The 27,361-nt window shown below is 38.7% G+C and overlaps 1 protein-coding gene across 1 annotated transcript in view; it reads right to left on the reverse strand.

The window, feature by feature from the left end:
• Positions 1 to 27,361, reverse strand: part of fbxw7 (F-box and WD repeat domain containing 7) — a gene marked incomplete at its 5' end in the record, with an annotated part of 110,856 nt that overhangs the window by 46,247 nt on the left and 37,248 nt on the right.

Here is a 27,361-nt window from a genome sequence, read left to right on the forward strand (position 1 = left end):
CAATTCCTGGCCATGCAAAACAAACAAGCTAAACTGTTCGGGGACTGGGAGAAAATGCAGCAAAGTCACGTTGCGACCTTGTATGATTTTGTTTTTAAAAAATAAATGGTGAGGTTTTTTTTGGTTTTTTTTTACCAACGTCGTTTTAAATACACAAGTAAGAGAAATTAAAAATGTTCTACGGATGAACAATCTTGGTCATGACTGACTTTTAGCTATTTTAACTTAAACTCAAACTCAAGTAGATTGTTTTCAGTTTGTTCTTTAAAATGTAAAATAATGGAAAAATGGTCATCAGCATTTTCCAAAGCCCAATAAAATGTCATCAGTTAATAAAAATCGATTACCAAAAAAGTTAAATTGATTTCATTTAGAAGGCCAATAATCTGGTAATACTGTAATATAACTTCTGGTCATGGTGCAAGTTACATCGAAAACAAATTCTCACCCCTTCCTTTGTTTGATTTCTAAAAAGGACCAGTGTGTAGGATTTAGTGGCATCTAGTGGTGAAGTTGCAGATTGACAGTATTTTTCCCCGTATGTATTGTAACTGCTCAGGACAGCGATGACCTTGTGCTGAATAATTGCAACCAACTGAACACCGCTTGCCTTCCAAGTGAGCAGGAGAAACTATGGCTGCAATACTCACGAAAATCGCTAAAGGCGCTATCTAGACACAGTGTTTGGTTTGTTCGTTCTAGGCTACTGTAGACACATGGAGGTTCAACATGGCAGACTCCATAGAAGAGGAACCGCTTTTTATCTGAAGATGAATGATTCTAAAGTAATAAAAACACAATGATGATTATACACTAATGAAAACGTAGCTATGAATATTATACTGCATTTCTGCCAATAGTTGCAATAATATATCAAATATATTGAAGTCGGGTTGAAAATTCAAAGATATATCTCACATTCGAATGCCGTCTTGGCAGAACACGGTGCAAAAAATACTGGTGACATACTTTTTCTGGTCAGGCACTTAATGCTACCCTTCTGTGTAATGTCTGAGCACTCTGAGATGGTGATAACACTCCAGAGAACACAAGTGTGTTTTAAGTACTGCTTTAACACACCTCCTTCCAATTGGTTCTCCTCCATTATTATCCCTCTGGCGGCAAAATAATTTCCCTTCACGGCAAGATAAAGTGTGTATACTCTGACATATGCACTCATGCAGTTAGGCTGAATACAAGAATCAATATGAGATGTTGAAATGAGATTCTTACTCTTTTCTACGTGGACAATGCTTTTATTCAACGCGAGGTCATAGCTGTCCTGAGCAGTTATATTACATATTGGGATAAATACTGTCAAGCTAGAAAAGTAGCCAACTTGTCCTCCAGTGGACACGAATGTACAATGAGAGGAATGGGAGATCCACAGTGACATCTCTGGTTTATGTTTTCTGCGTAGCTTGACGTGACCTCACCGTGAAAGCAGATGTGCTGCCTGGCAACTTGTTTTTAATGCCTTTCATGCTTGTAGACAACTGGAAGAACTGACTCAATGTCAAACCTTCCACAGAGCTGCAGGAAAAATGATCTGTAGACGTGATACGGTCAATATGTTGTGTCAAAAGATAAACCAGGAAGTACAATACGGGGCATAATATACTTTATTTACTTCAGTTTTGAAGGCGACAGAATTCAATAAGAAGATTTAACTGAAGCTCATAGTCCTCAGTTTTATCCTAAAATTAGGAGCAGACTAGTTGTGATTTATTTTAATTTAAAGTTTACTCTGTTTGAGTTTTTTATTATGGATTTTCCTGTCCTTTTGAATATCAAAAATAAACTATGATAAATTCCTGCATTTTCTTCTTTATAAATAAACACAAATAATGAGCCGTAAATAATATGCGTGAAACCTGGACAGTCAAATTATCCCTATCACAAGACAAATTAGCAACACTCTACCTGTCAAAAAAGTCAGGTGCTAACTTAATTTAATTGTTTAATGAGCAGAAAATAACCCACTTGTTCAGAAAAGGCTTAATACTGACAAAATACTTTGCAAAAGACTAATTTTTATCTGAAAAAATAAGTGACAATGTAGTTCTTTATACTCTTGCAAGTTGATATAACCATTACATGAAGTACGAAACAAGATATTATGAAAGCCTCTTTTATGGCAAAGATAGCCTGCAGTGAGTCAGAAGCACTGGAAAAACAGAGCAGCAGCTTTTGACCCCACACTACCATGGAAGGGTCAGGGTGCAGTGATGCTGCACCAGGTCCTCAATTATGCCTGTGCCACTTCATGCCGTGCCCAGTTGTCATACTGGCAGCCACTTTGCATCTGGCAACTTGGAGCCCAATCAAGCTCTAGCACACCCAAGGCTGATATAGCTGAGCAATTCCACTTCCAGACCCCGGCAAAGAGACTGAAGGCCAAACAATTAATTAAAGGAAATTATGCCAGGGAACACTGTATGCAGATTGCTGACCATTATAGACCCATAAAAGTACATCCCACCAGGCAACAGTAACCGTGTGCTTGGATTGACAACATAACCTGGTATTTTGATGAAATATATTTAAAAAAAAATTACGATGACATGCATCTCTATAATCATAAAAATGTATTTATCCTCTGTGTTATTCAGCCTAGTCACAAGAAACCTTTTAGGCAACTTAACAATATAATTGAATAACCAGCTGGTGTATTATTTCTTAGAATTCCCCCCTCAAATACAAATTGTTTCTCAAAACAAAACTTTAACAATGCTATTGATCGTAACACCGGCCATCTTTAGAGCGGTTTCGGATTTTCTGTAGAATTACCACGGCATTAAACCTGCAGAGACGTGCAACAGTGCGAGAGCTTCTTCAGACTCTTAATGTATCGAGTGCTGCACTCATAGTCGTCATAACAACCTAACATTTAATGAAGCTCTTAGCCGGGAGTGTCTGCATGTGGAAAAGGAGTGAAGAGGGAGGGGAGAGTTGGTGCTTGAAAGACTGCAGATGTGTGTCTGAGGGACACACTGAAATGCTTATGAATACTAATTTCTGCAAAAGGTAGCCACAATGGGGATGGGAAACAGCAGGAGCCATGTAGTCTTCAACACGTCATTGGGGAATTTTACACAACTATAGCATGAAAATAGACAGCCATAACAACATGGATTCCTATCAGGCGACAAAATGCCCACAACAAACCTTTTGCTTGTCAAAACTAATGTCAAAGCAAAGAGAAATTATACACCATGAGCGAACACTGCCGTAATGCACAAACCCTCTTCGACATGGGGAACAGCCTGGGTGACACTGAGCTTTCTACTGCCCCAGTGATCATTCAACTTTTAGTTCATGCTGCCCCCTAGAGGTAACAAAACAGCATTTTGAGTTGTTGTTGACCAAACACTTCAAGCACCACTGAAGAGTATACTGGGATAATTAAAAAATATATTATCAAAATATGAGGTTTTTCTTACCTGTGTTCATAGCGTTCCATAACAGGGGAGGAGGACATAGGAGAGGAAAAAGAAAACAAAGTTCTGTTAGTGAAATGCTCTTAATTAATTAAAAGAGCACAAGCTAAAAAAAAGTGCACTTTATGCAGGTTCAACGGGCGGTGAAGCGCTACAAGTCACTTTCTATTAAACCAGCATGATGTTATCATTTATTGAATCCACCAGGAGCCCTGTGGTGGAAAGGCAACCAGGCCTGGGTGTGCCCCTGTCTCCTGATGTGAGCTGAGACCTTCCCCTGACTTCTCCTGAGCAGCCTAAGTAGTTTAGAAAATGGACTGGTGGATAGTTATAATCTAACAGACAGCAGTGGCCAAAAAACTCAGTTAATAATTTTTAGTCAAACTATTTGAGACAGAAGAAATAGTCCTTATGTAAATTCTCAATAACATCTGTGGACTATTCTTACTAATAAGGACATTGTTTCTGGAAACACTTCTGTTGAGTTTTGTCATTCTTCAGTTTTTGGAGCAGCACAAGCAAGAAATCGATTCAACTCATTGTTTTCGAGGGAAACAGGATTTTCTTAGACCGATACGTCAAGATGAGGGCAAATGAAGCCAAAACAATGTGATTGCTAGATGCTACTGGGGTTTCAATGATACATGTATTTTGTTGTGTGATTTGGGTGAACTGACCTTTTAATAGCATTGTTGTCATTAAGAAAGTATTGTTGAACTGCAAACGGGTGTGGTCAAAAGAATTCAGACAGCAACTTTTATATAGCAGCCAGATACTTCTAAGTATCTGTCAAGCTGTTCCTAAGTAGCTTTTCATCTATGTGGCAAGTTCACAAAGAAAAATGTAAATCATTCACCCTGTGAATGGAATATTAAAGAACCAAGAGTGTAGGTGTAAGATCTTCAATCAATGGAAGAAAGACAGAAAGGAGTAATGAGGTATGTGATAAGAGAAGAAAGCAGGATTACAACAACATGCACAGTATAAATACCTTATTTCTAAGGAATTGAGGTACTCAAATGTTTTCAAGGTAAAAAAAATACTGCCTTGCAAAGACTAGAGGAGGGTGGCTCTGTAATAAAGGTGTTTGTTGTGGCTGTCTAATGTAATGTTGTGTAGGTGATGAGGCAATTCTCCTTTGGTTCACAGAAATCGATTTTGGTTCCTTAGTTTCTCAACCAATTGTACGGACGAGCGTCGGCTGAAATGGTATCAGCGCCAAGGCTTTATTCCACAAACACCTGAAAAGTAAAAGCAATTTCTGTGTTTGTCTACAAAAAGGAACAAACCAGAGTTGAAACAGTAAAGAAGAGTGATAGTGTGCAGTTGTTAGTCAGAAAGCAGAATGTGAAAACTACAACTCCCACACACAAGCCACAGAGGTTCACACGCAGTGAGGAGACCGAGGCATTAAGTTACAGGGATGAAACTGCACTTTTACTTTCCCCCCCGACTTTAATTTCACATATTTCTTTACTTTTTTCTCTTATTTTTTTTACTCATTCACTTTAGTCTAATGCACCGAAAACCCCAGAGACCAAAATGCTGTAACATACTACATGCAATCGAACAAAAATTGCTGCAATCATTACAAACATTTTCTCAAAGGGAGAGCTCAAAAGTGCCTTTCAAGTTCCTCAGAGGGAGATGGACAACTAAAATAGACTGTAAAGCCGAGATTTGTGGATTCATTCATCCCAATATGATTGGCTACACAATGTTTTGTTAGCTTTACAACATTTGTTCTGCTTCATACAAATTAACTACTTAATCAGCTGAGCCACTAAATGACTCACATGAAGTTCAGTGGCTGGGCAACATCAGCGATTTAAGGATTACCCCTGAGGATTGAACGCCACATGTTCTGGCTGCTCTTTTAACAGTCTTTTAGTAGAATTTATGTCTTTTTGCTTACAGTATCTCAAGCTAAATATGGCTTAGTTCCTCTGTAGTGTACTCTTATTTCATATTTTATCATGAATTACTATATTATGATAACTGATAATTGATGGTAATTACATTGGCAGACAGAGTGAGATCATTTCTGTTCCCTTCTAAAATCATAATTATATCCACTCTTTCATTATAAATCTAAAAAAGACATTTAGAAGACATGTTAAATTACTTCATGTTTGAGGTCCTTGTGTCTTGGCCACAATCCAGCTAATCTTTAATAAGCCGCAGTTTTAAGGACTTCTTGTTCTGACAACAGTTTTAGATTAATTGCAAAGCTGATTTGAAGAACTAAAAAGATTCAGACTTGTGTCGATTGATCAACATACTTACACTCTTAAAAAAAACCCAAAAAACAGGTTGTTCATAAATAAGTAATTCTCACTTTTACCATGGAACCTCCTTGGAAAGTTAAAAGTTTCAAAATCAATCATCATCTGTGTTGGAGAAATGCTCACTCAAAGGGAGTCATCGTCACTGAGACTGAATGACTCAATTTAGTCGGGACAATGAGCAGCCCATGCAGTGTGAGCAGAGAGGGTGTTGATTCTGCTCCTCAGAGATAAGACCGGTAGTCATCTTTCCTGATGAAGGGAAAAATTAATGAACAAATGAGCGAAAGAAAAGACTGCAGTAGGAAGAGAGAATGACTGACTTGATGTAATGGTAGGCAAAGCAAGAGTTGACTTTTTATGAACGGTGAGTCAAAATTTTGCCAGGCATTCAGCCATCCTCCTTCTGTTCTCTGCCCTCAGAGGGCAACTGAAAGGGAGCTATAATTTCCACTTTGTTGTACTGTTAATGACATAAAGGAGAGGTATGTCCTTGAAAGACTAGAAAGACATATTTCTGCATAGGCTGGAAGGATTGCATATTATTCTTTCCAACACTTTGAAGGAGATGAAACTCACACACTAAGAAAAAGTATGAACTCTGGGAGGGAAAGAAAAGCATTAACCGACCCAGCTACCGCAGCAAGAACATTCCTCCAAGCAAATGTTTCACAGTGTGAAATATTATGCTGGTGAGGCATCTAGTCTCAAAGATCCTGATATTAGGTAATCTGTCCTTTGGCCATGTTTCGATGGTATCTTTGAGGAGCATTTTGTACAACATTTCAACACAGAGAGACCAAAAGGAAATGGTCAAGACTATTAAAAGCTATCTGAGTCACCGCATTTACATTAATAGGAGCACATTTACAATGGATGCATCCACCTCCTCACTGCAACAACGCCTCAATGTTTGAATAATAAAATGCTGAAAGTCAGGAGGGAGCAGGAATACTAATTTAATTGAACAACAAGTTGAAAGTAACCATTTTGAAGTTTTTAATGTCGTGTGGGCAGACAGTATGAATGTAGTATGAATCTTGAGCATTATGTGACTGGCTGCATTCAGATGGACAGGGGGCTTCCTCATTCATTTTAATGAGTGATACATGTTGGTCCTGAAACAGAGGACTATGATAAACAAATACAGGGTGCATTGGCCAATCAAATACTGTATGTACAAGCGTATATTCGTAATTACATTAATTTGTTACAACAGTGTTAACGCTTCTGTTTACCTTGAGAACGTCATGACCGAGGATCAAATGAATGCTGCCATGGTAACTTTCCAGAGTTGTTAAATTCTGCCCCATGGTATTATAAACCCCTGTACAGTGTTTTGGCATGTGATAAGCCTTCAAAGTCATGGATGTACTCCTCAAACTAAACCGCTTGGATCATATTTCATTTTCTCACCGGTACCTGTAGCAACGCAACCCCTTGTGGTTTTTAAACAGAGTGCTATTTTTGGTCTGAACACGGCCTTACTTGTCAGACCTGGAGGTACAGTACACCAGAGCCAAGGTCATTTATAAACTGCACAAATTATAAATATGGATGTCATGGGCCCAACCTGGCAGTCATCCATCATCTCTCACACTGTACATGCTGCTAATCAATGTCAGATGATGAATCGGGTACAGTATCTCACGTAGACCGAATATGGTCATTTGGCCACTGACAGCCGCGAGAGGCATTACTGTACATCTCTGAGAGGATATTATGTTCACTTTTGGTGCACAGATAAACTGAAGGTTCAAGTTTTCTTTTCTGTTTCTCGAGTCCGGCTCTGACTAATAATTTTGTTATGAATTAATCTGCCAATTATTTCCTCAATTAACCAAATAATTGTTTGTCTTTCAAAATGTCAGAAATGGTTAATATGTTCATCAGGGTTTCCCAGAGTCTAAGCTGATGTCTTCAAATGTCTTAATTTGCCCAACCTGCAGTCTAAAACCCCAAAATATTCAGTGTAAAAATGTAGAAAGTAGGGATGCATGGAGTGGATTAAAAAAAAACAACCTATCCAATGTTTTTGCGTATTATCAACCAATCATGTATCGGCTATAGTTTAATTATTGGAATAATAATAATAATTTTCTATCGGTTGATAATTTATCAACCCTGATATTTACTGTGTATCCCTAGTAGAAAGCCAATAATCGCATTAGAGAAGCAGCAACCAGAGAATTTTCTCTTTAAAAGATTGTCAAAACAATTAATCAAAATAGTTGCAGATTAATTTTCTGTGAACTGACTAATCAACGACGAGTAATTGTTGCAACTGCATTCTTAAGGTAAATAAAAAAAAGCCAACAGTTTGTTGAAATCGTATTTTGCACAACATAATTCACAGTATGATGTCTTTGGGCCTTCAGATATGAATGAATGTGGAACCAGTGAAATCAAGAAACTTCAGGCAATGTACTGTGAGAAATAGCTTTAAACCCAAATACCCTTAAAATGTGCAGCCGGTGTGACCTCTGTGTCCCGTTACCTTGATAATATGAAATAGTTTTCTGATTGTTTTGCCCTGTTAGAGGCCTTGCATTCTACCGAGAGTGTAATCCTCTTGTTGCTGAGCAAGTATTACCTCTGTGACACCCGCTAAGGTGCATACACGCACATGCATACAATCACTTACAAAACCTCGTCTTCCTGACTTTAAAGTAATGAAGAGGCACTTGATACTCCATCATCTGCAGGTAAATACTGAGGGAAGACAAGCTCAAGGTTTTTTGTATAAAAAATTGTCAATATGAAGAGCTTTTGCGCATTAGGTGGTGTTTAAACAATGTAAGCTGCTATCAAAACAGACTTGACTTTGTGTGCTTTCACTGAATGTTTTTTTTTTTTTTTTTAAATCAACATGACAATTTTCCTGTTTGTGTTTTTTAAAGACACTTTCCTTTTTCTGATATTAAAAAGATGGTTGCACTCCCTGACTGACAATGCAAATGCCATCGAACTTTCAAACTCTGGTAAACCGCATGCCCATTACCAATAATTTTTACACTGCATAACAGACACGAAGCAAAACAACTTCACAAACTGACATTAGACTGCGTCATTTTTGCTGTAACGTGATAGTGCAGGAAGTCACGGACTGCAGCAAGTGTCCAGACATCACTGCACTGCATCAGAAGTGCACATAAAAAATGGGAGACCACACACTGTGACTCAGACAGCAGGGTTCATATACAGATTAGACAAACTATGTAGACGGCCGCATCAGTTACAGCCAGTCAGCTATCCATTCACAGGCTGTCTTCACTGATGACCAGATTATAGCGAGCAGGACACTGTGAAAGGCACAGGGACAGCTTATTTGAAGGTCAGTACTGAGAAATGCTGATACTAAGACGGGGGGGAAGAGGACCGGACACAGTGATTCTCGGCTCAAATTCCTGGAGGCAAATCACAGCTATGTTTGATGGAGCAGCCAATTGTAAATACGATATTTCAGAAAAAGAACAAAAACAAAACTGATGATGACCGAAAAGACAACTGAGTGTTTATGTCGTTTCCCAATGAAATCACCCACATACATACAGGAAGTCTAAGACAGAAGAATTACATGGGCAGGAAGATGTGGAGCATAAACAATATATGAAAAATGTTTTGAGTAGAAATTGGTTCATGTGTATGACCTTTACAGATCCTCTAAAAGCTCGTGAAAACGTATAACAAAACGTAAAAGTATTTTTCTGTTTATTTAATCATGTTTTTTTAATGTTACAAGTTTGGACAAAAAACATCCTTAGTTATTATTTAGTTTAACACACAAAAACTTAACTACTTTATCACAACAGAGGGCGCTATTAACATGACCTATGACCTACTGCTTGCCCTATTGACCTATCAGAAACAGCGAGTGGAAGTATTGTGGGTTGTACACCATTGATGGAAAAATGACCAACATCTGCGCTGGAAGCAGTCCTGAGTAGTAAACACTACTCTGTGCTTTTGTTTCTGCGGGTATTAGAATGAGCACAGGTCTCACCTGGTTGGTGCTCGCACTGCGTCAGAGGACATTTGTATAAAGTTAAGCTTTTTTCCAACTTCCCCCTGCAGTGTTACTGGGCATCTTTTAAATCTCCAACGCTCAACACCAGGTCCTATTCACAATTAACTGCAGCCTATTGCGGTCTTAGGTTTTGAGTTTGTACGTATGAACGGGCCATAAATCTACAACAACACATTTGAGGACTCACCTGCTGGGTTGCCACTCAAATGAGATTAAGCTATATTGGTTGTGTTTGAATTAATGCAGTGTGACCTGTGGGAGAACAGTGCCTTGAATCATGAATTTGGTTTTGTGGGGAAAAGAAATTATGTACAGTTTAGAAGCTTGGGGTTATACAGTTTGCAGCTTAGCGACTACAACAATGCTGAAATATTTCAAACACCCCAGAGCAGCTCCAGTGTGGTTAATCTCACAGGAGAGTTGCATACAGAAAAGTAAAATGGCAAGCTGTAAAGTAAAGAGAAATACACAACAGGTTTTAACAAGCAAACTGAGAAAGCACTAAAATATAGTTGAACTTCAAGAGGTCGTTACTCAGGGGGTTTATTCAAATTCAAGTCTATTGAATGTGTCCAATAGTGCTGAATTATGTAGCAAAATGTGTGTGTGCCATGCAGCACAACTGAGATGAATAATTTAACTGGATGAGCTATGCAGGTGTTTGTATGTGTGCAAGATAAAGTGTTAAAGAGGTTTCATTTTGCTTCACATTTTCCTTTAAAAGACACTGTTTAGCAACTGTAACAGTTTCCTTAAGGGTGAGTATATATTTTCTCTGCTCATGCATCTAACAGCTTTGGAAATGTCAGTGCCTTCAGGCAGCTCTGTGGCAGGTGGGAGCACATCGCTATCCAGTATGCTCTGCATGTAAAGCACAACAGTATAACACTATACACCCCGAGCTTGAACCCCAGAAGTATTTAGATCAGGTTTAAGTTGCCCGATCACATGCAATGTCAAAATGCAAGACCGCCTGGTCATTCATGACTACAGAAAAGCTGCAGTACTATACATTCACATATTTTTAAACACACTATTTGTCAATATTTCCCAATTTCACAACGAAAATACTGGAAGGCCAAGTTAGATAGATCGCAATCAAAACAGAGTAGCCTTTTCAGCAACATAATCCCAGTCTTTGGATGCCATAGTTATGAGTCCCCGCTGAAATCGGGGGTAAACAAAACTCTTTGGCTGATCTGGGTGCTGTGTAGCCTGCTGACTGGATCCGTGTGCTCCCTGGAATGGACTGCTTCTCAGAATAGCCAATGGCAGATGCCACCCCTCTGTGTTATTTGGAGCCCAAGGGCAATGGAATCCAACCTCCTGCAGTGTACTGTGGTGTGGTCCGGTCCTTACTTCAGGACAGAGAGAAAGGCTTGAAGTCCGGCGGACGAAAATCAGCCATCTTCTCAATCATTGACTCATGCCAGCAGTTTGCATGTGCTAAACAAATGGGGTCAAATGCATCAAGGTGGCATCATGGTGACTCTATCTGGCAAGCAAAGGAAGTTTAATGACTTTAAACTTTAACATACGACAGAAACAGGCCAGATGAACAACTCCTGAAATGTCTGTCACCCTGGTTCCGGCCATGTAAGGCACTTTGTGACTTTGTTTTGAGTTGCAACTACAGAATTGTTTATCCAAATAGTTGCAGATTAATTTTCTGTTGATCAATTAATTGGTTAATCGACTGATCTACTACTTATCAACTATTCTGAAACAACTAAATATTAAGACCACATTTTCATGATTATTGAAGTCTCGCCTCAGATTTTTTCCCCTGTTTTTTGGGGAAAATGCAGTAAGACAAAAATATAACATTCCTAATACACATATCCAAATGGCACAGAATAGTAAAACACTTCAATAGGAAGACCAAGCTAAGCGAGGAATCTCACTTCAGCTTCACTCCAGTGTGTTACAATGCATTGCATCAGTAATGGAGGAAAAAGAAAAGAAGAAAAACTTCAAAAGACTAATTAGCTTCTTGTTCTGTCAAACACAATATTCTCCATTTGGCTATTCAAAAAAAGGTTAAAAAGGACCCGAGTGATGCTGTTTGTGAAGCAGCATGATACTGACAGGGGAGCGTTACTTTCTTTACAGTTATCTACAGAGACTGACATCTGTAAAGGAAATTGTTTCTCCAGGGCGGCAAGTACAGTGAAACACTGACTGCGACTGAAGTAGTCAGGTCGGAACAGCAACATAATTACTAGCAAAATAAACTGACGCTGAGGAGATTTATTTAAATTTAATTTAGTTGGTAATTATTGCTTAATAAAGTGTGCATTGCTGATGCTGTTAAGAGACTTTGAGTATTTTAATCAGGGGCTTGGTAGTTTTCCTGTGGTGGCTATTCTTTATTATGAGCACAGAGGAGTTCCTTTTTTCCCCAAACACAGTTCCTAATTCTAAAAGTTGTGTTGCTTGTGTTTCAGCTAATATTAATTTCAATTTTCAGTTCACTAATTAAGTTAACAGTGTTTTGATATTTAACAAATACTCATTTCTGTCACACAAATAGCATAGTATTCATAAATGTGCACAAATAATCAAAGAACCGTGCCAGGTTGCACCAACAGGTTTTTTCATAACACCTGAAAAATCTGACAAAAAAAAAAAAGAGCAGCAAAGACTGGCCGGTGACTGTGATGCCAATATGAACTAAGCACAACACAAACACAAAGTAGTTGAGGTGAATTTAAGGTTTGATGATGGAAAACAGTTAGTTTTGAAATAAGTATAATAGCAAAGACAAATAACACTTTAGCCGCTAAGATCATCTGACCCCAGTAGTAGCAGGAGGATCGGAATCAGGAATCAGGTATCATGTCACCCTAGTTGTCACGTAACGGACAGGGACAGACAACTCGAATTGAAAGTGAATACGAATGTCCTCCGTGTATCCAGGCATATGTTCTCAAAAATAGATGGTAAAAAAAGTGCATTTGAATTGTGACAGATGCTTCCTTGAGGTCTCTGTATACTTATGTCATTATTATATCATGATTAATGCAAATCAGTTTAAAAACTTTCTAATTAACTGTTAAAACTGTGATTTTTGTTATTTGGCATTATGCCTTAATTATCCTGTTGACAGTAGAAACAGTACCAACATGGGAAAAAAAAAAAGAGTCCCTGGGCGGATACATATGCGTCTCAGACCAGTGGGCCACCAGTATAACTACAGCTCACAGTCTTAAACTGACAGACTGAGCAAATGAAGCAAACAAAAATGTAAACAAAGCTAAAAACAAAAATAAAATTACAGTAGCTCTAATTAGTGCATCCGTAGACAAAACCGCAGGAAACTCTGAGGCTGGAGTCGAACTCGCTAAAGAAAGTTGCAACACACCCACAACACCTGCTCAAACAGCAAATGCATCTTGCTGAGAGCTGTTGATATAGACATAGCTGCCATGGGCAAGTCCAGATCACCTTACTCCACAGGCCTGCAGCGCTGGGTGTGGTGGGTAAGAAAAGTAATACCGCAACTAAAATGTCCTGCTGTTAATGTTCTATATCTTGATCTGCCATCTCCTGCAACAGCTGGATGCCCGTTCTGGCTCCCGGAAATACAGGGGCTTCTCCTGGGCACGTTTTAATTGGAAATTTAACCCAGGACTATTTTTATCAGTACAGTATAAGAACTTTTAGAGCCGCTGTAGATCTCCCTTGAAGTTTCTCAAGAGACATTATAGATAACAACACTGTCTCGTAGAAAGTTCCCATGTTCACGCACAAATTAGTATTTAAATTGGAATCAGACTGATTGCTATAAAAGAAAAGAAAAGAAAAAAAAAGGGGGGGGGGATAAAGGAGACAAATTTCCTGCAAGTCTTCCATGAATAAGCAATACTAACAACATAGAAAGTTAAAAAAAAAAAAAATACAATTTGCAGAATGTTTTGTTCCCTTTGAAGTTTCAGGCAACTTTAAATTGTACCATACCGCAGAGACATTGGGAAATGCTAGCTATGCCATTCAGTGGAGACAGCTGCCACATGCGCAGCAGAGCCCGCATGGCTTCCTGCTCTGCATGGACCAACAAACCCATGAACTGGACATCTACTTCATCCAGAAAAATTGACTTTGTAAACAAACTTAAAGCTCAAGTTCTTTTTCTTCAGTCTAGAACTTCCTGACTCGCTTTCCTTTTTTAAACAATAAAAACAAATAATCAAGTGTTTCTGAGCACAAACATACATGCCTTATCCCCCTTCATGTGATGGTGCTACAGGTGGTATTTTTACACCTTAACGCAAAGACTAGCATAATGCCAACTGTTATTTTCACTTTGTTTAACAGTCAAACCAATTTTCATCTGAGACCGAAGATGAAACCTTACTATCTCTTATCTCCGTACCACTGTTCCCAAGAACACTATATGTAAAGTATGTTAATCTTGAAGTGTGTGGAACCTGTCATTTTAAATATAATTAAGTAGAGAAATGAGTCAGTGTCTCCGCTTCCATCTTTTTGCCACATCAATAACTAAACAAGACTAAACAGCCATAGTAGAAGCTTTTTGAGGCTGTACTTGCTTAAGGCCACATGCTAACATGCTCACAATCTAACATTTTCATAATCACAATGCTAACATCCTTTAGCTCAGCAAATATAATGTTTACCATGGTCACCATCATCTAAAATTACAAAGTTGCTGAGGCTGATGGGAATGTCATTATTATTGCAGGTATTTGTTCACAATGTTAAGAGTACCACTTTGTTGCCACATGGCAAACAAAAAAAGGGTTTGAACGAAAGACAATGCGTCTTTGATGCTAAATAAAAGAAGAACTGCATCATATAAAATTATAGAAGCTGTATATATAGATATAATTAGGGATGATGCATAACATCTCTTTTTCAACGGAGGTGTAACAACCGGTTGCCAGTTTTCAAACCAGTGCCGCCTTGCCTTGCAACAGACCTTGAGTAGATATTTTTAAGTCTGTGGCTGAGTGAACTAAAGGAACCTCCTGCTGCGGTCCGCCTCAGCTTATCTTTTCAACATACTGTTTAACTACTACATAAACAGCACCAATTCAAACGAAATCCCCCTAACAGACCCTTTGTCTCACAAAGCTGGTCAACGCAGCGCCTAGCTTTGATCTGAGCGAAAAACCATGAACGGAAAAAGGACAAGTGACGCTCCCCAGTCATTGTGACATCCACCCTTATTTCTATTTCAGTCTTTGCCCAATATTTCACAACGTTGCTTCTTGCCACCCCCACCCATCTTACATTTTTTTTCAAACAAATTGGTTGATATTTGAAACTGCCTCTCATTTTTTATCTCTGATGACATTAAGGAAACTCTGCCAGCACCACTGTAGGCCAAATGCTGCCGTACAAAAACAGCTGGTGTCAAGATGTCCTTAATGTTTAAACTTGTTTAAAATAACTAGCTGGAGGAGACCGATTAAATACTTTCAAGAAAAATACTGACCTTATGATAGAAAGTTCGCATGAGTACCTCAACATTGAGTAAACAAACTGGGGTCTTTAAATGGAAACAGCAGTATAATGTTCCATCTCTCCAGTCTTATTGAATTGTACTGGACTTCATACCACATGCATGTGTCAGATATGTATTATAACAAATTCATCAAATATAAATAAATAAACGTTTACAGGAGTGTAAGGAAGAGTGAAAGAATTCCTTCCTGCTCAATACATTTTAATAATTTAATAACAACAACTGAAGTTAACTTAACTAGTATGTGGCAAATGTTTTAACATTTTGAGAAAATGTACTTTTTTCTAATCATCTACAATTTACAATAAACAATGAAATGATTAAAATGCTCTATGTAATTCAAAATAATACAATTATTAAATGTTAGCCTAAATAAATGAGTTGTCGATCATTTTTAGTCATCTTTATCAACATGACATGGGAGTTTTTTTTTTTTATTCCTTTTCATTTCCAAATCACATTGCACATAATGCTAGATTAATTTAGCAGGGATGTCAAAGGAGACTTTTTAATACAAGTAGCCTTACTGTTACAGCTTCATCAGGCAACCTAATTTCCTGTCAGAGAGGAAGAAATTACTAATGTCATAGTACGAGAGTGCTGATGTTTTGGAACAGCGTCAACCTTCAACTTGCTCTGACACATTAGAATAATTGCAAATTCTAATGCAAACATACATCCCAATTAATGAAAAACAAAACTGCCAAGTAAATATTTGTTAGTGTTGGCAAGAATGGATTTACGTTAAATCATCACCCGTCATAAGTCGAAAGGCTGGAACTCCTAACACTGATGGATATAGTGTAGGCTATTTAATTTAATGTGTATACATAGATAAAAACAGATTAGTGTATATTAAAATCCTATAACCCAGTCGGAACTAAATTATTAATTAATCTAAATATTAAAGATATTAATTAACTGCAATAATTAACATTACTTATAAGCAACAGTCCTTTTTGTGATAAATACTCCATAAACAGCAACTGAAGAATATATATAATTAATGCATATATATATCTTCTTTTAAAACTATAACCTAAAAATAGGTTCATTGGCGAAGGCCTTTTTAAGGTTATATGTGGGTGTCAGTCATCCGCCATGGGAGGAGCCGTGGCAAGCGAACTTTGTATCTATGAGCGTATGGAAACGACTGAAGTACATCGGACAAAAGGACGAATCCATCTTACATAATCACAAGTATCTTAACTTCTACTCGTCTATTCTTACCAATACCACTTAAGCTATGCAAAACGTCAACCTATTAGGGGGTTTTGCTGAAGTGATACGCAAAAAAGAGATAATGTTGCCTCAATTTTGATTTGCAATTTTTATAAACCAGCCGTTACACAAAGCAACAACAACCTGGGTGAAAGGGGGCGAGCGTGTAGGATGACCTTTGACATTTTTGGGTTCTGTGACTCATCCAAACCCAGAAAAAACGACAGGCCTAATACATACAATACTCACCCGTCTGCGACAAAATGGCAAGCCCTGAGCAATGATGTTGATGCTAAATATCTTGAGAACTTTCTGAGGGGGTAACGGTCCCTTGCCAACATCCTTGGGGTCTGCCAGGTCGAGTGGCCGACTCTCCAGTGGGACGTGCGAAGTCTTCTCTTTCCCACAGGAAACATTTGGCATCTTTCTACGAGCACCAGACGACGAGAAACGGGGAATAGGGCAATGCCGCAGCATTGCAAAAAAGGGCGTCTACTGGATCATATCCCAGAAGGAGATTCGAACGCTGGCTGACTATTGTCGCAAGCAGATATCGTTTCTCAAAACGAATGTAGTAGCTTCCTTGTGCTGACGTATCAATACTGCGCTGACTGAGCCTCTGCACCTACCTACTCAGAACTCATCTCCCTGCTGACTGGCACCCTTTAAAATATCTCTGGGGTGTGAGGTCACTGTTGCGCCCAAGCCAGGCGAGCAGCTGCTGTCAGGGCCTGAAAAGAGGATGGACCAACTCAGCCTCTCCCCCCTCAGACAGGCACTGTGGAATCTGCTCTCATGACCCCTCGGTGGTGGAATGTGTACCAACAGTCGTCCGACGCAGCACACGTGTACAGGGAGCTTCCTCATTGTGGTCATTCTCTGACCCCCCCTCTGGTCCTCCCAACTTAGTGGCCTACATCATCACTGAGCCTAGTTAACTTTACCCCATGAAAACTGTCAGCAATACAACAAAACAACAGACTACTATATATTTGGCTGAAGTCACATTCAACAACGTGTTGAAGTTAGGATTTGTTATATGCTAACCTTCTCTGGCTCTTCCATGAACCAAGGTGTCCAGGAACGTCAGTAACTGTCTATGTCAGCAAAGAGGCTGAGGGTATTTCAGGAGACGACCACACAGTAGTTCAATGTTAATAATGTGTGACACATGCACTTAAACTAGGGTTTACTTAGGGATGGACTTAACTAAGACTAAGCCTATTAAAGTGTCTTCACATGCAGCTTCAAAGAGAGAAGCAGCAGCAGGGTGTCAGTCTTTTTCAACTGAACCGTGGTACCCAATGGGGCACTAATGTCAGATTTGTGACAGTATGAAGGTGTGTTTCAACAAAACAGAGTTGAGAAAAGTTACATGTTGTTAATGCAAAGAAAAAAAAATATGTAGCGAAAACCAGCTTACGATCAGTGCTGAATATGTATAAATCTACAGATTGAGTGAGTGGCAACGGACAACCTTCCCTGTGTGCATTTAAATGTCTGAACACATGGAAGCAGAAACACCAGGGCTTAACCCCTCTTCTATTCTCACATCCGGCATTGTGTGAGGAGGATTACAGTGCCAGAACATCTATCAGAGTAGACTGAGAGGGCCCTGACACACCAGGCCGACAGTCGGCTGTTGGACGCCATTGAGCGTTTGCGGCTGACCAACACCCATAGATTTTACATTATGTTCAGCACAATTGGAGCAAGTTGGCGCCTTATCGGCAGCTGTTCAGCCAAATGAGCATGTTGAACTAACAGCAGAGGCTTTCAGTGACCAAATGCTCTCTGACTGAACATTCAGCATACCAAATTAGTGATTTCACTTGTTTAGTGCAGTTCTTTCTTATTTTCCTTTCCACTTCTTCACAAGAAACCCAGTGCAATTGCATAACACCAGTGCCAAACAGGGGAAAAGCTTGATTTTATAGGTTTAAAGTATTTAATAAGACCAAACAGATTTATGTTGGTGAATAAATTGTATGGTCTTGTCTTTTACAGATGTTTTTTTTTGCATTCTACAAGGTAAGGTCACATTAGGTTTCTGTTCAACAACAGTGCCACGCACTCAGCCCAAAAAAGGATGTGATGTTACAGCTCTGATGCAGGTAATAAATAAATACTGATCAGAGCAATCCCAAACTATAAACAGTGTACGAGAGAGACACTATAATTTGTAGTCTGGTAGTGTGATAACGCAACTTAACATGGTGTTGAAAAAAAGTTAACCTTTAATCCGCCGGAGCCTGCTGGAGATTGCAATGAAACAGGAAGAAAAAATTGAAATGCATTTGTCCATTGTGCGGGCTTCAATAGAAGTGAATGGGAGACACAGCAAATGATTGAAGGCTGGAAATGTGATGTTACCTTACCTTAAGGTACATCAGCTATGGGCTTACCATCAGTGTTCAAGTGTGCTACTTTTTACAGACGTCAGGGGACTAAATTTGTTTGATCCGTTGGCCTTTGTTGGCACTAGGTCTTTAGGTTTAGCTTTGTATGTTAGGGCCCGAACACACCTCTGTCCTCAGAGACAATGAATTGAAAGTACTCTTTCAAATAGCAAAGGCTGAAAACGAAAAGGAAATAACCTTAAAGCCATGTATTTCAATACGTACATAAAGGGAAAAAAAGGCATTATTGAATATCCTAGTGATGCCTTTCATCCTTTTCAATCATCCTTTTAGTTTATGAAACCATGATTGACAAAAGTCTACATACAGGGCTGCTTGTTTCTGACAGGCCCCAAGTCTTGTAGAGGTTACTTGAGCTTTTGGACTAATCTTAGGCCATAAAGCTATGTGACAGACACACTGCTCCAGTCTGCTTCAACATGATCACTTCATAGTCTGTACCCCAATGCTTGTCCCCAGTGCTTAGAGGAATATTTTCCTTAAATATTATCTATTATGCCACCAACTGAGTTTAGGAAATAACATGTAAAGAAACTTAAAAAAAATTTATGATTGTATTTTTGTTTGCTTTCACATGACCAAGAAACCCTAACCCTAACTTAAGAGAGATTCCTCTGGTGGAAAATGGGGTTAAGCTCCTGTAGTTCATGAAAAAGAAAAGTGTTGTATCCTCCTATGACAAGGCTGAAACTGCGAGTATGAGATTTGGAGTATGAAGCTACAAATGTAGATAGAAACATGGAGCCTTATTGAGCTATTACAGTAATTAAAGACAGCCCAAACATAGAGGATGAATGTCAGGAATATAATCAAACACTTTTAACAATACTATCAAGGTGACGTATGACATATGAAGAAACCACCTTCTCTCAAAACCATTGAACAATTGAAAAAAAAATGTATTTAGTACAGAAGAGACTACTGTGTTTGCATACTGGTGCAATAATTTTGCTTCTCATGTTAACTTTATTTTTATATATATATATATATATATATATAAAAAATATTAGAATATCACGTAAATGTAGTTCAAGCAGTGTTCCTCTATAAAAACAGGCAAAACATAGCACGTTTCTAGATCTTACTACTGTAAAGTCATACAATTAACATTAAAACAACTGCACTGAAATTCTTCCATAGTATTCCTGACGGTTCAGTCCTGCCAGTATCAGTTATACCCCATCACCGCAGCTGTGGAGAGCATGAGGGGACTGTGAATAGAAAATCTTTTTATAGATCAAATATAAATAAAATATATTCCTACTGCGGCCTAATGACAGGCAGTGATCAGCCTAACATTTAGGTAGGGGATAATACCATTGAGATGCATGTTCTGAATGGATGATGCAGTGCACCCCCCACTTATAAAATATCCATATGATACACACATCTAAAGTCAAGCTTCCCTGCGCAAAAAAAAAAAAATAGTTACATCATTCTCATCCTATTCACCCCCACACTGCCTCTACATCAGCAAGCAATGACGCTACAACCTCTGCCAAACACCAGAGGCATTACTAGAACAAATAAACACATGAAGCTCACTTGCTTTCACACACTGCTGAACAGTGTCCATGTGAGACAGGCAACAGCTCATTACCAGGTAAAGCCTGTGATGCAGTCTGAGCACAGCTGCAACAAACACCCACAACCTGTGGCTCCAGAATGACTTTCAGACCACTGCCTCCCTCTGGTGTCAGAGACTGGGACAACAATGCTGCACTGCAAAATTCCCCAACACAAAAATATCCTGCCAAAGGCATGTTTTCACAAGACATCTCAAGAATCTTTTGTGCTAACAACATAATCCCTTAATTCTAGTAACTGTATTAATTAAGTATGTAATCCACATTAGAGCCGCACAATGCAATAAACCCAATCACAATTTTAGCATCCACAACTAAACCTGAAATGCTTCTTAACGAGCATTAACCAGGCTCTGCTTCCCAAGAATGATTTCCACAGCAGACAACAGATTTGTCACTGCACAGACAACTGAGTATAATATAACTGTATGCTCTCTGGAAATCCTTTGGTCCATGTTTCTTTGTCATTATCTTCTAAAGCAGAAAAAGCTGACAACAAAAAAAAAAAAAACACACTGAGCTTGCAAGTGTGGTGGGCGCACACAGACACACACACACCACAACAGAACAGCTCTCTCTTTTAACACACATGCAGATCCTCTCTAATTTGGAGACTGGTTTGTTTTTAAAGAATTTACTGAGCAAAGCCTACCAAAGGCAATTATATAAGCTTAAACAGCTGGTGTTTTTGACATTAATTAGCAAAACACTTGGATATGAACAAAGAGCCATTTAAAAAATAAAAAAAATAATACTATCTCAGCAGCCAGGCTAAACTGCCACAGTGGTACCAGACCTATCAGCATCCTATGACGGAGTACTGGTAGCTCTAACATGCACTACAGACTTGGATAAACGCTAGGTGTGTGACGACATGTGGGAGAAGTGACCGAAAACAACAATGGCGGCTGCTAAAGGGCGTAGATGCTGCTAGCATCAGTTATATCAGAACTGGACAATGTTTTAGAGCAAAGAACGCCAATGAAGTCTTTTCTCGGTGGGAAAGATGTTTTCATATTATCTATCTTTACATCAAGTATCACATTGGAAATAAGTCTTGGAATTCATTGCATCATCATCAACATTGTTTGGTTGTGTGATTTAATTGCTTAATAATGTCAAATAAAATAAACAAGAAAGTTAAGAAAATTGCGACAATCATCGCCTTAGGTTGGAGTGAAGATTTGGAGATTGAGCAAAATATGGCCAAAATGAAAAAGATATAGAAAAGAGGACGGGCCTGTGGAAGCGTATCAGTATATAATGAGGGCTTCCGTGAGAACAAATTGTCGTCAATATATATTAGTAGTGACTCAAACTAGTTGCTTTCATGTGGGAGGATGAGAACACTGGTCCTTTGTGGCTCATCTCTGCCTGTGTGACAAGGCCAGTGTGTGGGAGACGACACCTACAATACGCAGGCTGCCATTTCTTTGGAAAAACATTTAATTAGTGGCAATGAACAGGAGAAAAGTGGAGCTCTGAATGTAGTTAAAATTGTCCAAGTTTGCTACAGTAACAGCAATTTGGCTGCTCATTCCTATTTCAAACAGTAATACATGTAAATTGTTCACATATTGAACAACCTGCAGTACAGTGTACTGCACTAGGGTACTGTGGTATCAGTCTGTAGAGGTGTAGTTCATATTCCTACAGCTCAGAGAGATATTGCTCAGTGCCATGAAGCTTTCTGTTCCTATGGCTATGGAGTACCCAGAACGAAAAATATTATTTCAACCTTGTAGAAGTCACAGTGTCCCCAAAGCCATTAACTCACAAGCACCAGAATGAGCGGCTGCCCTCGTGATTTAATCACCACTATTCACAGAGTAAAAGCCATTTTCATGTGGGAAAGATACAGCCAGCTTTGAAAATCTGATAAGACGTGACAAAAAGAAGAGGAGGAGAAGAAACAAGGGCATCTGAGCAACTAATGGCGATACAAACCGATTAGAGCTAAATACTTTTATTTCACATTCAGTCACGCTCAGATGTAGATGTAGTTCGATGATAGATGGTTGAGGTGCGAGGCTGATTTCGTTTTTAGTCAAGACAAACTGTACATAACATATCAAGACACCCATCTCACAATGTTCATATATCTCCATCTTATTTTAATCCAGACAATTCAATAAATGTATTCAGCCAGTGTTGATGTCGCACTCAGCCCAACGCTGTGCCCTATCATTTTGTCTCGTCACAGCTCTGCAGATCCATTTGCCACCAAAGGTCTCTGATGAGTCATTATAAGACATCTAATCCTGTAAGATCACATAATGCCTTAGTCATGAGTGATGTGTTAAAATGAATTCTAAGATGGACAGGCAGCAGTGTACTGTACGGATCCTAAAATGGGTATACTATGTTCCTGTCTATTCTTATCACATATTTAAAATAAAACTATGACAGTTAAATATAAGTTAATTAGATTTTAAGACTTGAAGATTTGGGTATGGTTTGGAAACCATAACTGCATGTCATGCATGTATTTATGAGTTATACAAATATTATATTGGAATACAATCATCAAATTCCTAATTTTTCTACAGTCCAACAAAAGAAAAAGCAGCTTCAAAGTTAGTTTCAAGCTTGCTTGCTGTTTTATGTGTGAAGCTGAGCAGTAATAAGGGTTTCAAATCCAAGTAGTTACAGTAGTGTAGTGGGCACTGTTCCTGGGGGCTCTCACAGAGCTCCTGTTTTAAAGGCCTGTATGTTTGCTCACTTCAAACTTAAGATTCTGTACTACACAACAATTTCCTCACTGAACATTGAATAACAGTATGTGGTGTTATAAATACTTCAAATTAAAAACAGTAGAATCATTGTTTCTTTTTTTTTTTTAAATCTCAAACCATTTAAGAAGTGGAACTGGTTTTCTTTAGGGGTGGGCTTATTAACAATTTTAATTAAACACTTACTCCAGTTTCTCAAACATGTAATAACCTTAAACAGCCTGTAACATTTTTTCCACCCGCTAATGTCACATAACGTGCCTTCCCAGGGACTAATGTATAAGGCGCAGTATTTAGATATCAACACCTGCTTCAGCGCAGCCGCTACAAGCCTCATGTTAACCCAACACCATATATCCTGTCCTTCAACATTTTATATATACTGTCAATGCCTTCATCACACAAATGCCATGTGTTGCATGACCATTTTAGTACCGCTGAACAGAAAGGTATCTGCTCAAAATCTGAATGAAAGTTTTGACTGAACTCAGAAATATGCTTGCACCTTAAGCCTGCAGGGATACACGGCTTAAATATTGATTAATGAAGCTATTTAAGAATTTAAAAGGTTAAATGATGAGAATGGCCTCGAGCGTCAGCCCGTTGGCATGGGGTCAAAAGACAAGAGTGTCAAGTAAGAAGAGGAGATGAAGCGTCTACTTCTGGTGACCTGAGCCCAGAGCACCTGCAGCCTGAGAACACAATCTGTCCTTACTAGGGACAGGCTAAGACATGCACAGAAAGCTGATCATCATCATTCACACTATACATTTCTACAGTGCTGTTTCTACTTTAATGGTTTACACATGTAAGTCTGTGTTTGTGAACTTCTGCCTTGTATTTAATGCAAGGCCATATCACATAAGCCCACACAGGCCGACACATTCTTGGTCCAAACATGGGTACTGATCCTCTACTACAACCCAGTTGCCCCTTGTTTGACACATGCACACTGCAGCTGTCAAAATGCACATATCATAGTTTGCTACGCTATCTACCGGAGAGTAATCTATATAGGACGACTACTAATGTTCAGCACTTTTTAACCCTGGTCTTGAAAAGTACAAATACATTTACATCAAGTTTTTCTTACTTATTTAATTACTTAAGGTTTAAGTGAACAGATAGACCATAGATGACTTGAATTTTCAAGGCTGTGACGGTGACAGTTTCAAATTCAAGTATAATAACAGGCCAAATAATTTGTTTACTTGATCGCCTCATCATCAGCTGCTAGGACTGTTGGATGTTTTTGAATATTCATGCTTTGATCTGCAAGAGCAGCGTATTGATCAATGGACAATGATTAAGGACACAAGATTCACGGCCCACTGGTCACCCTGAGTAACAAATCTAAGTAACAAGTAAAATTACACACAGCAGCACAAATGACTGCTTTTGTAATTTATATTAACATACTGATTTTCAATGAGAGCTATTCAGTTTTTATATGACCAAGGTTTATATCAGTAATTGTGGATGCTACATAAAGTCAGCGCACTCACTATATTGTATTGTATTGTGGACTTTAAAGTTAATCTGTTCTTCAAGGCGTCTATGATCATCCAACAAAGGCTATTCAGCTTTCTTTAGACCTGCAACAAGTAGTCATGGTTCCAGTTTATCATTTGTGAGGATTTTCTGTTTTTCTCTGTTGCACATTATTGCAAACTAAGTATATTGGGTTGTGATTGTGGCATATTTTCTATTAAGTACTGTAGAAGTAGCCTCAAAAGTAATTTGTACAAATAGGTTGATACTTACTTCAACAGGCCATTATAAACAAACAAATATTTTGGCCTAAATATAAATAGATGTAACATATCCATAAGACAATATTTAGGGTTACCTCTTTGATTTATTGTTTTTCTCTAAAAAAAAAAAAAAATCTAAGTGGTGCATGACACACACAGCTAATTATGACAACCATCCCTAGCTTCTAGAAAACGTCTTCTTCCTCCTTTTAAATACAGGTGTTCTGAAGGCCAACGAAACGGACTCAACAAACAGTCACGCCATCAGTCATCACTGAAATGAGACACCAACATCAACATCCAAACACTGCTGCTGTGCTGCATCAGAGCCTTTTGAACCAGGCACATTAATTTAGTTACTGAGGAAAGATCCGACAATCTCTCTCTTACTGGAATCAGAGGACAAATCTAATAGTAAAATTACATGTATGTATGTTTCTTAAGATACAGTCTTTATGTGTGTCTCACAATATCCAGTTAATGTAGAATTAAGTGGCTAGAAAGGCAGAATTTAAGTGCAATGGAAGAGAATTTTCCACCATCACTCTAATTTAAAAGCCACCATCTACCCTGACACATTACACTTAAAACAGGGTTAGTGTAAACACGTCATTTTAAACAGTCAAATGTTACAGGGGTTTCATTAACGTACGTTTTACACTTCTCACTTGAGCTGTCAGATAGAATCTACTCTTTCTACACCACTCCTAATTCCAAGCATACAAGACCCACAGCTGAACAAAATGTGTACATTCAACATCAAAGCCAGCTGGCACACTAGCAACTAAGACCCTGACAAACCTATCTGACAGCTGTGTTAGATGGTGAGAGGCACACAGGAGCAAACTCAGGCTATTTGCTATATTTAGGCCAACAAGAGCAAGGGAAATATCTCCATCAAAGGCTCAGGCACACATAACATTAATCTATACTGAGACTCAAGTCTCCAGTTGTACATGAATAACATAACTGCAAGTTAAAAGAGACAAATACTCTTCAACAACAATAGTTGAACTTAATTGCTGCGCAGCTTTCTTTTTGTTAGAAGGGTGTGGAGAGAGCAGCACACTGGTCATGAGACTACACTGCTGATGACAAACCTGTCAAAGCTTTAGTCATTACTGTCTGCGGAGATGGGCGTATTATCTCTGCTGTCCTCTATGTAGTCTCTGGTGCATGAAGGAGAATATACAATAAAATCTAATGGTATAAACATAACATTGTTCACTTGCGTATTGCTAAATTATACAAAATACAAATGGTCAAATGCTGGAGTAAGGGGGGTTGATGCTGGTACAGATTTTGATTCTTATACATAACACAAATGTAAGTGCACTCACACCTCCATCTGTAGACATGATCCTGATACTTCAACAACTCATGCTAGCCTGCTGGGCTATTATAAACAAAGGAATTTTCTGGCCTAAATATAAACAGATACACATCCATAATAAGACAATATTTAGGACTACCCCTTTGATTTATTGGTTTTCTCTCGTCAAAATTTATGTCTGTGCATAACAAGCACAGCAAATTATGAATATCATCCCTAGCTCCTAGAAAATGCCTTGGCCAAGTCTACTTCCTCCTTTTAAATACAGGTGTTCTGAAGGCCAACGAAACACACTCAACAAACAGTCACGCCATCAGTCATCACTGAAATGAGACACCAGCATCAACATCCAAACACTGCTGCTGTGCTGCATCAGAGCCTTTTGAACCAGGCACATTAATTTAGTTACTGAGGAAAGATGTGACAATCGCTCTCACGTGTCTTTTGAACATCAAGCGCTGCTCGTCACCAGCCACAATGGTGACTCATCATGTCAGCGATGTCAATAGGTGAGGCCTGAGCGTGTTTGAAATGTTAACATTTCCTAAAACAGGGTTCTGTACATTCTACAAATAAATTAAGAATTTACAAGGAGGCTATTAAGCTATAATAATGTGCGGTCATTAAACTCCATAACAAAACGGTCCTGACATGTCATTCAACTGTTAAAACAAGAAGCAAAGAAAGCTGCAACCCTCAAGAGCTGTGGATAGGGGCACAGTCACCCTGGAAGAGACCACTCCCAACAAACATTCGCTCCTATACTAAGACTTAACCAGGAATTTGGAAGTTCTGTAATAGTGAAAATTCATTCTTAGGAATGACACAAGATTGGGAAAGAAAGTGACAGGATCAGTTGGGAATTTTAATAGATAAATTAGGAGTGGATAGGTTGGGAAGAAGAAGTCTTTCACCCTTTCTCTGGTCTTAAATGCTCCTCAGTCCAGGCCTGTGTTTAATTCCCAGTCGCAGTGCTGTCTCTGCTGATCCACTCACTAATTCAGGTTTTTAATCCCAATTAATCAATTGCCTGTATGTTCTTATTCACACATATAATGTAGTTTCAATATCC

Source organism: Morone saxatilis, unplaced genomic scaffold (assembly GCF_004916995.1).
Source record: "Morone saxatilis isolate NCDOM2014 unplaced genomic scaffold, NCSU_SB_2.0 Contig17, whole genome shotgun sequence".
NCBI lineage: Eukaryota > Metazoa > Chordata > Actinopteri > Moronidae > Morone > Morone saxatilis.